Genomic DNA, 12,445 nt, shown 5'->3' with positions numbered 1-12,445 from the left:
TGTAAGTTAATAAATTATATCATTTTCGTTATTAATGCACATTTATTCATTAGTTGATTAGCAAAAGAAATAAAAACGTTTAGATTTAAAGAATGAGAAATAATTAAGCGCAAAGATTATTACTTTTAACTACTACCCATCAAGCAGATCCAGAAAATGGGAGAGCCTTGTTCGGTGTTGTCAGAAGTAGAAGTAGATGTCTGTTGGAAGTTGCTTTGTATCTGCTCATGGGCATGAACATGTTGAGTTGAAGGAATCGGTAAATGCAACTGTACTCGCTGTTAAACTTGTTCTAGAACGTTCGAAACAGCCGCTTTCTGCTCTGAAAATCGTGTCGGAAAATTCTTTTTTAACTAAAGCACGTGTTCGTTTGTCCATGGACCGTAGAACGTTCGCTATGTACTCTCCATAGGCGCCAAACTCGTCTCTAGGTTTAGAAAAAGCAGTTTGTAGTGCATTACGTGCCTCTCCTATGGGAGTATCTTCGGCCCATTTTCTGTGATTTTTTCTAGGTGAAGCAAATACCTTCGTGTGTTTGTTTGGTGTGGGTATTAGTTTGTTGCCTTGCGTTGTTTGATTATCAACATCTTGACTACTAATTTCTTCGCAAGTGTTCGCTGTACCTTCGTTTGTATTCATGCCCGCAACCCTCTGTTCTTCCAACTCCTCCTTAGATTCCTCCTAAAATAAAGAGACGACAATAGATTGATATAAACAATAACAAAGCAAGTAAAATAAAAAAATAAAAGAATGGATGTAGGATTACAGGGATTAACGATAATAATCGTAAAAAATTGGGAACTATGTCAACTTGATAACTGAAATGCAGAATATTCGTTATAATGATTACCTGCCTATTATTACGCAATATTGTTGATTTCAATGAGTATTAATATTCATAATTATTGGAATGTCTATTATTGTCAATGCTATTAATAATTATTTATATTATTAGCAGGTATTAGTTTCTATTAACTTTTTTGCAGATGCCACAGACACAACAAGAGTGGTTGCTTGTGGCAGAGGAATATGAGAGAAAATGGAACTTTCCTCATTACCTCGTTGCAGTGGATGGCAAACATTGCGCAGTCCAAAGCCCAGTTGATTCTGGAAGCGATTTTTTCAGTTACAAGACGTTTTTCAGTATTGTTCTTTTTGGTCTAGTGGATGCTGACTATTGTTTTTGTATGCTGATGTCGGCTGCCAAGGTAGAATTTCAGATGATGGTGTTTTTCGAAATACATCTTTTTTTAATAATATGTGTAATGGTACCATCGTTTTTTCCGGACGATCGTACTCTCTCAGGTAGACAGAAAAAAGTACCCTATGTTTTTGTCGCAGACGACGCGTTTTCCCTCATCAGTCATATCATGAAGCCGTATAGTAGACAACTAGAGATTTTCAAGAGCACGGCCGGTTATGGACAGTGCGTTCGGAATACTTTTTTCGGTCGCAGGTTCGAATCCTGCCTAGGGTATGGATGTGTGTGATGTCCTTAGGTTACTTAGGTTTAAGTAGTTCTACGTTCTAGGGGACTGATGACGTGAGATGTTAAGGCCCATAGTGCTCAGAGCCATTTGAACCAATACTTTCTTCTACATTCCGGATACTAAGGAAGCCCATATTACTACAGCCTGAGAAAGCCCAAAGTGTTATCATGACTTGTATCTACCTCCATAATTTATTGCGAAAAATTTCTTCTTCCAGACAAATTTATACCCCTCCAGGAGCAGTGGATCATGAGGAGAACGGACATTTAAAGCCAGGAACTTGTAGAAATGAGATCACTCCTGCTACAACGTTTACACGATTAGCGAACATTCCAAGACGTTGAACGCAGATTGTCCAAGACATCAGAGATGAATTCGCTGCTTACTTCATTTCCGTTGAGGGAAGATTGCCATGGCAAGATGATTACCAATAACTTATTAAAGAATTATTTTCAGCTATTAGCTACGTACATACTAGTGACTGCCTGGCTGCACACATTCAACTACCAATACATATGAAGTTTTACCTTCATTAATTCCTATTTTATTATTTTTATTTCGTCAAATAACATAATATACAAATAAAATACATATAAATGTAAATGTGTTCAAATATATTATTAGAAAAATAAATGTTATTCATTATTATTTATTTATTACTAGCTGAGTACCCACCGTTGACCCAGTACGCATTCCAGTCAGTCTGTTTCCTCCTTTCCCTTTGTGACGTTCAGAACTCATTTTCCCATGAACTCTAAATGTTATCACAATTAGAGCACTTTTAATTTTTAAATTTGAAAACTATAAACAATTACTTGGTGTATTCCTAATGGGAAATGGTAGTAAGTTAAAATAAATATGAAAAATATCTTAAGATAAGGTGTTATATGATTAATAGTAAATAAGGGAATAATTCTAAGAAATTTAAAAATAACAAATGAGCAGGGACCGAAATGTAAGCTGAGAAAGACAAAAAGTTAAGTAGCTGTGGAGACAGAACCCAAAAGCGACCGAACCCCATTAAGTTTGTTTATAATAAAGAGACGACGTTCCTATACATTTCCAAAAATAAATATTTTTTACATAAACCTGCGTTGATTGTCTTCCGCAGCTGATATTTGCAGCGCAGAAACTGAAACGCTTTGAAAGCGAACGAGTTTGGAGCGTTCACTTCCTCAGTCCCAGCGCCAGACTTTCGAGGTTTATTTTTCTTCTGGCGGACGTTCCTGTAAGTGGCCAATAAGCTGTTCATTTTTTTTTTTTAAATTCGTCCGCATCCATGAGATGGAATCACGCTTCACTTTTTTAAAATTTTATTTTATACTGGGAGTTTGTTGCATCCCACAGCACAGGATATTGTTAATAAGCATTTATGAATTTAATGGCAAAATCGTCGGTCCAATCTGTTTTAAAAGAAAAATATATGGCCACAACACAGAAAAAGAATAATACCAAGACCAAACTGTATGAGTGCAGCGAGCCAACTGGTCAATGCTTGGTACCGTCCACACCACTCGCGCTGCTCACCGCGCATCACTTTGATGTACCAACAGCCGGAGCCACACAAGCCGTATGCTTGGGGGACTCGCAAGGCTCGTAAGGCTCGAAAGTCTCACAAGTACACAAGCCACACGAGTAGCGTGGACACATCGTTACACACAGGAGGGCTCCACATCGACTTTTAGTGTCGGAAGCTCCAAACCACTTTACTTCAGCATTTTTGCTTTCCTGTCAGTCTGTAGCAGAATGTAACCTCACGCTGGTAAAACTCCACTGCAAATTTCTGATTCGTCAGAAATGTTGTGAAATACTGGCCATCCCAGTAAAATCAGTAGCCTATAAACCACCAGCCATATAGGCCCCTACCTTAGCCCATTTAGAAGGATTAGGGAAATAAGGCCCAGCACCTCCAGGATGACGAAAATCTACTTCTCCCAGATGTCAAAAACCAGTTGTGTTGTACACAATAGCCACGGGATGACCACAAATTCGCTGCCAGGACATGATATGCTATAATAATAATAAAAGAAATGACAGCACCTCGACTTAAATTTAGTGTTGTTGCGATATACGAAACAACACATGGTCCCTGACTAGTACACAACGAGGTGGTGAAGTCATGGGATACTTCCTAAGATCGTGTAGTGTAGCAAATCGACATTGCGTGAACTCGGCAGTACGTTGGAAATCCCCTGCAGAAATACTGATTTATGCGTCCGCAATACCCATCTGTAACTGTGAAGGTGGTGCCGGTGCAAGACCCTGTGCACGGACTTACTTCTCTATTATGCCCCACAAATGTTCTATGAGATTCATGTCAGGCGATCTGAGTGGTCAAATCATTCATTTGAACTGCCCAGAATGTTCTTCAAACCAACTGCGAACAACTGCGGTCCAGAGACATCGTGTATTATCATCCACAAAAATTCCGTCGTTTCTCTGGAACGTGAAGTCCATGAAAGGATGCAAATGGTCCATTTTAGCCCAGTCCATTCCATGTGAAAACACCCACAGTGTTACGGGCCCACTACCAGCTTCGACAAATCTTGTTGACAACTTGGATCCACGGTTTCATGGGGTCTGCGCCACACTCGAACCCTACTATCGGCTCTTACCAACTACAATCGGCACTCATCTGACAGGGTCACGGTTTTCCAGTCGTCTATCGTCCAACTCATACGGTAACGAGTCCAGGAGAGGCGCTACAGGGGATGTCGTGCTGCTAACGAAGGCACTTGCGTCCGTCGTCTGCTACCGTAGCCCATTAATGCCATACTTCACCACAGTGTCCGAATGGATTGATCCCTGTAATTGTTCCATGTAATGTGGCTTGTCTGTTAGCACTGACAACTCTACGCAAACGCCCCTGGTCTCGGTCGTTGAGTGAGGGTCATTGGCCACTGCGTTGCCCTTGGTGAGAGGCAGTGTCTGAAAAGTGTTATTGTCGGCACACTCTTTACACTATGCATAGCAGGACATTGAATTCCCTACCGATTTCCGAAATGTAATGAAATGAGATGATCGTATGGCATTGTTGACCGGGAGGCCCCATGCGGGGTAGTACGGCCGCCGTATTGCAAGTCCTTTTTAGTTGGCGCCACTTCGGCGACTTGCGAGTCGATGATGATGAGAGACACACAACACCCAGTCATCACGAGGCAGAGAAAATCCCTAACCCCGCCGGGAATCGAACTCAGGACCCCGTGCGCAGGAAGCGAGAACGCTACCGCAAGACCACGAGCTGCGGACTCCGAAATGCAATGTCCTATGCGTTTAGCTCCAACTGCCATTCCGCCTTCGAAGTCTGCTAATTCCTGTCGTGCGACTTTAATCACGTCGGGAACCTTTTCACACGACTCACATGAGTACAAATGACAGCTCCGCTAATGCACTGCCCTTGTATACATTGTGTAGGCTATACTGCCACCATCTGTATATTTGCATATCGCCATACCATGACTTCTATCACCTCAATGTACCTCTCTTTGGAACGAAGATTACTGGACAAAAGAGATACGTAGAGGTTAGGCGGTTTTGTAAGTAATAAAAATGTGCATCTTGTGCATCTTGCATCAGTAAATTCTAAAGAAGTAGCGTTGAATGGTAACTTGTGTATAACTCAGCCTTAAAGAGATGAATAAAGCCAGTGGGGATACTTCTGCTTCTGGCCTTACGGCAAATCTCGTTCCTCTATGGATTACGACGTATTCATGAGAAAACTACGAAAGTAAACTCTCATTGCATCATGAAAGTCACGTTTTCCAGATTTTTTGTAACTCGTTGGTTCTAGACCTATAAAAAAGCTTTGCCAGCATTCAGCCTCAAGCTAACGCCAGAAAAATGCTAGGATAGGTGAGGAATCTCATTTTAAACCTCAAGATTTTTTTTTTATTGACACGTATTCTGTGCAACTTCGGAACACTTTTAAACACCTGAAGCGATGCAGACAACACAAGGTTAATAACACCCGTGGCAAATGACCCAGTTCTGCGGGCGTGGGAGGGAAGCACGTAAGGCGAGAACGTCGAGCAGAGCTCCTCGGGGACCAGTGGGCGGCAGCGCCCGGCGGTGCGGTTAACCGCCGTCCTTAGGTCACCGACCTCTCCTTGTCCTCAGACACGAGGCAACGTGGCCTGCCTGGCTTCGCACGTGCCATGAACGCAAGCATCTCGAGGAAGCGGGACCAGCGATGGCGGTTTTCGGTTATATCGTTTTCTTTCCACCCCAATTTAACTTGACTCTTAAAACTGCTCAAAACAACCGGTTTCTAAAATATATGAATTTCGGTTTTTTGTTCCTATTATTTCCTGTAATAAACGTAGAAATCGAGAAAAGTTTGAAAACTTCTAACTCTCAGAGTTTCAAGATACATAGAAACAAAATTATCAAAAATGAAGTTGTAATCAGGTATCATATCAGTATTTGGGCATGACGAGTAGTCACTAGTAAAGGGGAAAAGCTGTGTTTCAAGTTTTCTTTTTTGGTCTTCATTTGTCCGTTTCCAAGGGCTGCAAGCAAAGAAAGCCCTTTTATGAACAAACAGGCAGCAGATCAGTCAGTTCCTATTTTTATTGCGCTTTATGAATGAATGCCTGTTAAGTTATTATTTATTATTGTTACCATAACCTCCTTCCTATTTTATTATTTCATAAAAAAACAGACAAATCTCTGATCTCCTAAACCAAATGAAGCAGTGTACTTCATTGTAAAAATACTAGTATTTCCAGACGACGGTTGGTGCCATTCTGCAATACAAACGGATGTTCGGCGAGAACAGCGAGAAACTACCGTATATGACCAGGTGGGGCAAGTCCTGTACACTGCAGGTACGCTCATACATTACGCCACGACACACTGCAACACGGACAATAATGTTTCAGAAATGCTGTACCAATTCTCATGCCATTTCTTCGTTGCTCGTTTCTGTCGGCATTGTTTTTAAAATAGCACTGATCACTTTTCTCGTTTTCTGCAATAACGCAATATTTCAAAATAATACAAACTTTTTGTATAAAAATTACTTCTTGCTTAAGAAAGGTTTATTTACAAACGAAAGTTTTAGCACTCTTGCTATGACTAATTGATATTTCTATGTTTTACTCGGTTATTAGTAAAAAAACTGTTAGAACCGGGACCAAACAAATAACGAAACCTATCGGTTATTCGGAACTATGTAATAGTCAGCAGTCAGTATTTCATACTCACAGCCTGTTCCAGAGCTATATGCCTGTCTTTAGCAGCACTCCGTCTGCTATTGCACTGCGTGAGAAATAATTGTTTCGTTTATAGCAGAATATACTTCTTTTAGTTTGGATAAACCAACAGATCTCTGGAATTCCAGAAGACGTCTTTACGAACACAAAACTTACCGAAAAATAACAAATATCAGTTCATACAGCATCTATCCAAGTTTCTGTACGTAATTTGCACCGTGGCGTAATTGTGAAGCGCGCCACTATGGGTCAATCATGTGAGTACATGTACACAGTTTATCCGCGCCGTACTGTCGCACCGAATTAGTTAGCACCTGCAAATAGGCCACCCAATGCACAGTTTAAAAAACAGGTTGCTGTCGTTGTTTATGTAGGCACGTCACACGCACATATTGAAGTTTGCCGCGTAACAGAAGGTTCCCGTACAGAGCAGCTGCAATTTGAGTTAAAAACTTGAGGAGATGCTCTATCCGCTGACATGCGTCTATATCTTGTAGTTTTTGGATAGTCATCTTCTGAACAACTGCATTTAGTTAGAAAGAGCAAATATACGCAATAACAGTAACCATTGTCGAGAGCAGGCAGGAGAAGTTCATGCTTAATGCTGATTTATACTTATATCTCTCGGTTATTAAACGAATTGTATGTGCAGAATTCCTTGTTCATCTAATATCACATAATGAGTAATGTCGCATATGCTATCTGTATTACCGTTTTCAGACACAATCGCATCGGACATATGCTTTGCTACGTGTATAACATTAATGTTTAAGTATCCACCAATGATTTTCTATAACGAAGAGGCGCAAAGGTATTATCTTATCTATACGTTAGTGCACGTTAGATAATAGTGCTATAGAAACCTAGATATGAAAGGTAAATGTGTATATATAAAAACAGACTTTTTTTCTCCATGATCACCCACTGCCACCTCTCGCGGTTGTAGTGGTACATCGCCCTTGGTCTCCTGCTGCTAGTAAGGGAGTTTGGTCACAGTGGGTGGAAGTGGGTGCCAACGGCTTTGCCGCAGTGGTAACACCGGTTCCCGACAGATCACCGAAGTTAAGCGCTGTCTCGGGCTGGGTTACCATCCAGTCTGCCGAGCGCTGTTGGCAAGCGGGTTACACTCAACCCTTGTGAGGCAAACTGCGGAGTTATTTGATTGAGAAGTAGTGGCTCCGGTCTCGTAAACTGACATACGGCCTGGAGAGCGGTGTGTTGACCACACGCCCCTCCATATCCGCATCCAGTGACGCCTGTGGTCTGAGGACGACACGGCGGCCGGTCGGTGCCGTTGGGCCTTCTAAGGCCTGTTCGGACGGAGAGAGAGAAAGAGAGAGAGAGGGTGGAGTGGGTGACTGCCGGTGGCAAAAATCGTTTTCTCACTCATTGTGTTTATGAATAGCGTCTAAAGTAACATAGTCACCAATTACAATAATTATTAATAACTATAAGAATTATAAACAGCTATTAATAGGATTATATAAAAATGTACTTAAAACATAATAGTTTAGATCTTCCACAATTTTTTGAACTGTTTTAGTATTTTCTAGCGAGTTCCCAAATCTACTGTTACAAAAATTCTAAATTATTAAAAAAAAATAGATTTACATTCTCAGAGACGTGTAAGGTTAAATTCTCGAGAAATTTCTTCAATTTCCGAAATCGAATGAATACGAAAGTTGAAGTATATCCAAATCGAACATATCAAACTTCAATCGTCGATATACGTCGCGCATCAGCGCCTTTTCGTCGGTCACATTGTAACAACGGTCAAGAAAGGATCAATGAGAAAAATACCTAAAAGCAAAATATTAATATTGAAATGGTAAAATGATTTCTAAAAAATTTTCTTTTTTGTAGTCATTTGTTTTCTAAAAACTTGCATACAAGTGAGTAGAAAATTGTTTTTCACTTGTATTACTTACTGCAAATGATTTATTTTAATTTATTAATCAATTTTTTTTCGTAGTTGTTGTTACAGATAAAATGACAAAGCGAAAGATAGTGTTCACGCAATTCTATGTGAATTCGGCAGGAAGAAGAAAGACGTTTTACGAAAATGCGACATCTGAATTCACCGAAAATACGTAATAGTACAAGACTCTGCGTCAAACAACTGCAGAATATACCCCCCCCCCCCTCGGAGGTTAGAGTCCTCCCTCGGGCATGGGCGTGTGTGTCGTCCTTAGCGTAAGTCAGTTTAAGTTAGATTAAATAGTGCGTAAGCTTAGGGACCGATGACCTCAACAGTTTGATCCCATAAGACCTTACCACTACCAACTGCAGAATAACATATTCCAAGCCTGTATAACGACTGGCAAAGAAAAAAGGCAGATGGTATTTATATCACGAATACTTTTAATATCAACTGGATTTCCTTTCTAATTAAGGCGATTGAAGTTTCTCGTAAAATTGGCTTACAGCTTGACGATCAACAATACACATTCCGATATTATGGCCTTAGCTTGAAATACTCATGCTTTTCACATGGCCAATCGTACGTCGCATGCTCACGAGTAGATCACATCAAAATTTATGCATTTATATCCGAACGATAAAACCACACCCACCCACATACATTCTCACCTGTTTTACTTAAATAAAAATTTTATCGCATTATTAATTAATTACTTTAGTAGACACTACATACACCGTATGTTTAATGAGATATACGTTTGATAGGTAGAATGGTCCTCAAGCCATCAACAGTGCGATGTATTCTGAACCGGCAACGCCGGAATTGCAGCTAGTTTACAGTAAAATATACGGAGAGATTATTATCATTGATATGTCATAAATAGTGATTTGATATCAGTAGGCATGAGAATGTTAATTCTCACAAACATCTACTATAAAACTGAGGGAGAGTAGATTATGTGTCATTTGACATAGCATTACAACATATTCGGAATACATATTATTTGAAAATCTGTCTGCATAGACAGAGCAGTTTAGGCATAGATCGATATACTAAAACTGCATATTACAGTAAATAATGTTTTATGTAGAATACTTTTGCAGATAATTACTTTTCTGTAATAACACGAGATGCGATCAGAAAGTTCCCTTTCGAAGGCAGTACAGTCCTGAATCGGTAAGCCAATCAGCCAAATTCGCCGTGAGCGTTTAGGCAATCATCCCACCGACGCCCCAGGTTGAGAATCCCTATTTGGTAAAAACCGTTTCTCCCCCGTCAAGAGGTCTGCAACTGCCGCTGCACATCCTCCTCCGACAGGAATCGTCGACCTCTGAAAGTCTCATTTATGGGACCGAAAGAGTGATAATCGAATGGGAAGAGACCAGGACTCGGTGGCGCACCCTCAAGTGTCTCCCACTTGAATTGACGTACCTTCTGCTTTACGACATTTGCGGTATGGGAACGTGCGTGATCAAGAAGCAGCTGTTTTCTCGGACGATCGTTTCCGACAAACAATTTGCGACGTTGTCGCGACAAGTAATGTTTGCAGGCAGCCACCACAGCTCTCCGGCCTCTGCGGCGAAAGAAAATCGCTTTTATGCGTCTATTTCTTACAACAATCGCGTACAAATATTCGAACTTCACATTAGATGCAGATTTCTGTAGTGTCTCTAAGCTTGTGGAAAATTTGTCCTTAATTTTAATTAGTGCCAGAGCTACGTAAATGGTCTACAAAGTGGTGAAATATTCCCGTCCACGAAAGGCAGCTTCGAACTTATCATGTCATCTCTGGAAAAACTAGTGAACCCATTGAAAAGGGTATTCCTTCAGCTGATTTCCAAAATACCTCCCACGGCAGTTTTCAAAGTTGTTTATCGCATTGCGTGTGACATCTATCTTAACAAATATGGTTCAAATGGCTCTGCCGGCCGCGGTGGTCTAACGGTTCTAGGCGCTCACTCCGGAACCGCGCGACTGCTACGGTCGCAGGTTCGAATCCTGCCTCGGGCATGGATGTGTGTGATGTCCTTAGGTTAGTTAGGTTTAAGTAGTTCTAAGTTCTATGGGACTGATGACCACCGATGTTAAGTCCCATAGTGCTCAGAGACATTTCCAAATGGCTCTGAGCACTATGGGACTTAACATCTATGGTCATCAGTCCCCTAGAACTTAGAACTACTTAAACTTAACTAACCTAAGGACATCACACCACACCCAGTCATCACGAGGCAGAGAAAATACCTGACCCCGCCGGGAATCGAACTAACAAATATGAAGTTTAAAGTTTCTGTCACCTGAAAGAGACTCAAATTCACGCTGATATAGTGTCAAATGTGCTTCAGAGAATACTTTGTGTTGACGTCGGTTTGCAGTAGGGTTTTGGATCATATACTGTATTCAAACATTATGAATCACCTCGAAGGAAACGATCTATTGATACGTAATCAGCATGGTTTCAGAAAACATCGTTCTTGTGCAACGCAGCTAGCTCTTTATTCACACGAAGTAATGGCCGCTATCGACAGGGGATCTCAAGTTGATTCCGCATTTCTAGATTTCCGGAAAGCTTTTGACACCGTTCCTCACAAGCGACTTCTAATCAAGCTGCGGGCCTATGGGGTATCGTCTCAGTTGTGCGACTGGATTCGTGATTTCCTGTCAGGAAGGTCGCAGTTCGTAGTAATAGACGGCAAATCATCGAGTAAAACTGAAGTGATATCAGGTGTTCCCCAGGAAAGCGTCCTGGGACCTCTGCTGTTCCTGATCTATATAAATGACCTGGGTGACAATCTGAGCAGTTCTGAGCAGTTCTCTTAGGTTGTTCGCAGATGATGCTGTAATTTACCGTCTAGTAAGGTCATCCAAAGACCAGTATCAGTTGCAAAGCGATTTAGAAAAGATTGCTGTATGGTGTGGCAGGTGGCGGTTGACGCTAAATAACGAAAAGTGTGAGGTGATCCACATGAGTTCCAAAAGAAATCCGTTGGAATTCGATTACTCGATAAATAGTACAATTCTCAAGGCTGTCAATTCAACTAAGTACCTGGGTGTTAAAATTACGAACAACTTCAGTTGGAAAGACCACATAGATAATATTGTGGGGAAGGCGAGCCAAAGGTTGCGTTTCATTGGCTGGACACTTAGAAGATGCAACAAGTCCACTAAAGAGACAGCTTACACTACACTCGTTCGTCCTCTGTTAGAATATTGCTGCGCAGTGTGGGATCCTTACCAGGTGGGATTGACGGAGGACATCGAAAGGGTGCAAAAAAGGGCAGCTCGTTTTGTATTATCACGTAGTAGGGGAGAGAGTGTGGCAGATATGATACGCGAATTGGGATGGAAGTCATTACCGCAAAGACGTTTTTCGTCGCGGCGAGATCTATTGGCGAAATTTCAGTCACCAACTTTCTCTTCCGAATGCGAAAATATTTTGTTGAGCCCAACCTACATAGGTAGGAATGATCATCAAAATAAAATAAGAGAAATCAGAGCTCGAACAGAAAGGTTTAGGTGTTCGTTTTTCTCGCGCACTGTTCGGGAGTGTAATGGTAGAGAGATAGTATGATTGTGGTTCGACGAACCCTCTGCCAAGCACTTAAAAGTGAATTGCAGAGTAGTCATGTAGATGTAGATGTAGATGAACAAATATGGTTCAAATGGCTCTGAGCACTATAGGACTTAACATCTATGGTCATCAGTCCTCTAGAACTTAGAACTACTTAAACCTAACTAAGAGCTCAACCGTCACTAACTCTTGCCATAATATGGCAGCGGATTCGCTGTATACAACGTAATATCTAAATTTGACTTGCATTTAT

General features: G+C 41.1%; 1 pseudogene; it reads right to left on the bottom strand.

Moving 5' to 3' along the window:
* Positions 1-225: 225 nt before the first annotated feature.
* On the bottom strand, positions 226-3,024 carry LOC126260518 (uncharacterized; annotated as a pseudogene).
* Between the last annotated feature and the right edge of the window lie 9,421 nt (positions 3,025-12,445).

Source organism: Schistocerca nitens, chromosome 5 (assembly GCF_023898315.1).
Source record: "Schistocerca nitens isolate TAMUIC-IGC-003100 chromosome 5, iqSchNite1.1, whole genome shotgun sequence".
Taxonomy (NCBI): Eukaryota; Metazoa; Arthropoda; class Insecta; order Orthoptera; family Acrididae; genus Schistocerca; species Schistocerca nitens.
Note: the sequence above shows the minus strand (reverse complement) of the source record. Positions and strands in the feature narration are given on the sequence as shown.